This window comes from Rhinopithecus bieti, unplaced genomic scaffold, assembly GCF_001698545.2.
Source record: "Rhinopithecus bieti isolate Rb0 unplaced genomic scaffold, ASM169854v2 scaffold_50706, whole genome shotgun sequence".
Classification (NCBI taxonomy): Eukaryota; Metazoa; Chordata; class Mammalia; order Primates; family Cercopithecidae; genus Rhinopithecus; species Rhinopithecus bieti.
In genome coordinates, this window is record NW_016819840.1 from 29366 (window position 1) to 33339 (window position 3974).

The 3974-nt window shown below is 42.0% G+C and overlaps 1 pseudogene across 1 annotated transcript; it reads left to right on the plus strand.

The window, feature by feature from the left end:
- LOC108519986 (Ig heavy chain V-III region 23-like) lies at positions 1-654 on the plus strand (annotated as a pseudogene). The gene is made up of 2 exons (XR_001882790.1): positions 1-119; positions 223-654. The product of XR_001882790.1 is annotated as an Ig heavy chain V-III region 23-like (transcript).
- The last annotated feature ends 3320 nt before the right edge of the window (positions 655-3974 follow it).

Here is a 3974-nt window from a genome sequence, read left to right on the forward strand (position 1 = left end):
GGGAGAGGAGCTCAGCCCTGGGATTCCCAGGAGTTTCCATTTGGTGACCAGCACTGAACACAGACCACCAGCCATGGAGTTTGGGCTGAGCTGGGTTTTCCTTGTTGCTATTTTAAAAGGTAATTCATGGAGATCTAGAGATAATGAGTGTGAGGGGACATGAGTGAGAGAAACAGTGGATATGTGTGGCAGTTTCTGACCTTGGTGTCTCTTTGTTTGCAGGTGTCAAGTGTGAGGCGCAGCTGATGGAATCTGGCGGAGGCTTGGTACAGCCTGGGGGGTCCCTGAGACTCTCCTGCGCAGCCTCTGGATTCACCTTCAGTGACCACTACATGCAGTGGGTCCGCCAGGCTCCAGGGAAGGGGTTGGAGTGGGTAGGATTAATTAGAAACAAAGCTGATGGTGAGACAACAGACTACGCTGCATCTGTGAAAGGCAGAGTCACTATCTCCAGAGATGATTCGAAAAGCATCACCTATCTGCAAATGAGCAGCCTGAAAACCGAGGACACGGCCGTGTATTACTGTGCGAGGAACACAGTGAGGGGAGACCAGTGTGAGCCCAGACACAAACCTCTCTGCAGGGGCGCGCGCGGCCACCAGGGGGCTCTCGGAACCCACTGCGGACAGGACCAGTCCCAGGAGCAGGTGCAGGGGGAGGTTTCCTTTCTCCTCAGCTGGAAAAAAAAGTTAGGTTTGTATTTGCAGAACTCGGGAGCATTCTAGGCTGTGCTATTTTATTACTTGTATTTATTATAAATTTATTATTAAATTTTAGGAATTACTAAAATTCTGTATATATGTATCGTTTAAGTATATACATTCAAGAAATAAACATTCCTAATTCTTTTCACTGATTCTTGCAGAGTTTTAGTAACATTTGTTGACATCAGCAACTACATAGCTATAGGGACATAAATTTATACTCATAGACATATGTATAGACCAGGTGTGGTGCTTCACACCGTTCACCACAAAGGAATTTCCAACTCTCCTGGAAGTCGGGTTCATTTTCAAATTAGTTATTTTTTTCATTTCAATATCTGAAGATTATTGTATCTGACTATTTTAGCAGAAATTATGGGAACTTGAACTAACCAACTGAAAATAAATTCACAACTAACTAAACAAGATGCCAGAATGTGATTGGCTCTAGGCTTTGTTAATTCAGCAGATTATGTACCCAGGCTTTAAATTTACCCATATTCTTGTTTCCTTCATGGCACAGTCAACTCCCGTTATTTACGAAATCGTGACTGCATTCCCAAGTTTCACGCACAGTTATAAAAATAGACTGGGTGAGATGAGGAGTTGATTGTTTAAACTCTCCTCTGAAGAAGCAACATCAACTCAACAAACCACCTCTTTTTCCTGTGTCTAGAGCTATGTCACAGGCCACATGGACCTAAGTCCTTGATGGAGATAACAGGACTACATAAATTGGGCTGATCATTTTTATGCTATGAAATTAGTAGACAGCACTGAACTCCAGCCTGGGCAACAGAACAAGTCTTTGCCTGTAAAATAAAAAAGAAAGATATATTAAGAGACACTGACTTTGACATTTTGGATAATAATATTTGCACGACCAATTTAATCACACGCACATTGTCACCTACATCTTCACTGAAAAGTTCCTATTCATGATGATTTCCATCAACACTCCACGTGTTCAAATCTGAACATCCAAGAGAATTTGGAGAATAAAATACACTGAGGGCAGTGATACAGGTGATTATTCAGCACCTCTTAACTCAGGAGGACTCAATACACTCTGGCACACTGCTACCTTTCTGAATGGCTCACAATGACTCCAGCTCACTCTCCATCCTCCTCAAACATCTGGTCCCTGTTTGCCCTATGTTCACTCTCTGCTCTTAGTCTATGCTCTGAAGTCTTTGCAGAGATGAAAATGAGCTGTCAGACGGAAATTACTATTTCATTTAATGACCACTCTTCCCATAATGGTTGATTTCTTTTGGACTGTTCATTACTGTTGATTTTCAAAGAAACTTCACTTGAATCTTTACTCTTTTGCATTTTGTCTCTATAACAATGTTGGGAGGTTTTACCTCTAGCATTATAACATGATCTAGCCACCTGCCATACTTGCGGCAAACAATACCTACAAATTCAGAAACTCTTTGGTTGTCTTTCTACCAAATATAATTCTTTCTGTTCTCTGTGTGAGCATATTGTAGCATTCCTGTACGCACCCTCATAGATGTCTACAAGCCTGTGAATTATTCTCCATAAATAAAAATGTATCTCAATTTCCCTCAATGTTCATAATTCCGAGGGTGAGGAAGGTCTTTCTGGATCTGTTCAAACAAAAGGCCCAGAGATCCCCTGGGAGATAAGGAGTTCACGTGGCTCTAGATGTTAGGTCTGTCTCTCTCCCTCTGTTGTCCCACAGGTCAGCTCACTTGTTCAGCTCCTCAGGAGAGAGCCCAGGTTTATCCTGATTATACAACACTCCCAACTTCTAGTGATTCTCCTGCTACCCACATCCATGGAGACAGATTATTTATTATATAATTCACAAAACTAATGTCAAATGCCCAAGTTGCAATACCACACACCCTAGGGTATGTTCATGCAAATCAATGGAGGAGAAAGTCTTTCAGAGACAGATGAATCTGAATTGGTAAATAAGTAGGTAAGGACTCTGGACTTGAGTGTAATTTTCCAGCCGTGTTTCACAGGTATGACCCATCAGGGAAGGACCAGAGTTCCACGTGCTCTCAGAGGGGAGGGCTCACAGAGGTCCACTCTGGTTCCCAGGAAAGGTAATTGCACTAAACTTGGTGATGAGACTATCCTCCTTTGCTGACCTATTACAGTCTTTGACTGAAATCGTCACTGCAATCCCCAATTTACATATTTTCACAGAGAAGTGTTTACAGGCCAGGCCACATTCTCAGGGTCACACATTGAGAACGATGGAGACATGAGTCACCACCTTCTCCTGAGATCTCAGACAAAACCCCAAATTTCAAAAGGTCCCAGAAGAGCAGCTCTCAGATTTTTTTTTTTCCTTAAATGACACACTCCCTGGGACAGATATTTTCCCGCTACCCATGATGGATGTTCTGAATTGCAATGAAAATTGTATGGATTTAGATTTGTATGAACTCACTGTGATTAACATATTCAGCTGCTGCCCTAATATTTTTGAATGGAGATTTGACAATTTAGATAACCTGGATGTTTGGTTGGTTTCATATAAATCTTCAAGGGTAAAACAGCATTGAACCTATTCCAAAATCTGTCCTTGATCCATGATCACACTCATCTCCCAGACCTGCTCCTTCAGCACATTTCCCTGCCTGGAAGACGAGGAATCTGGGCTTGGTGAGGGGAGGCCCCAGGAGGAGAACTGGGTTCTCAGAGGGCACAGCCAGCATCCTCCACACAGCATGAACCCAAAAGACCGGGGCGCCCTCATCCCTTTTCATCTCTCNGCGGCCACCAGGGGCTCTCGGAACCCACTGCGGACAGGACCAGTCCCAGGAGCAGGTGCAGGGGAGGTTTCCTTTCTCCTCAGCTGGAAAAAAAAGTTAGGTTTGTATTTGCAGAACTCGGGAGCATTCTAGGCTGTGCTATTTTATTACTTGTATTTATTATAAATTTATTATTAAATTTTAGGAATTACTAAAATTCTGTATATATGTATCGTTTAAGTATATACATTCAAGAAATAAACATTCCTAATTCTTTTCACTGATTCTTGCAGAGTTTTAGTAACATTTGTTGACATCAGCAACTACATAGCTATAGGGACATAAATTTATACTCATAGACATATGTATAGACCAGGTGTGGTGCTTCACACCGTTCACCACAAAGGAATTTCCAACTCTCCTGGAAGTCGGGTTCATTTTCAAATTAGTTATTTTTTTCATTTCAATATCTGAAGATTATTGTATCTGACTATTTTAGCAGAAATTATGGGAACTTGAACTAACCAACTGA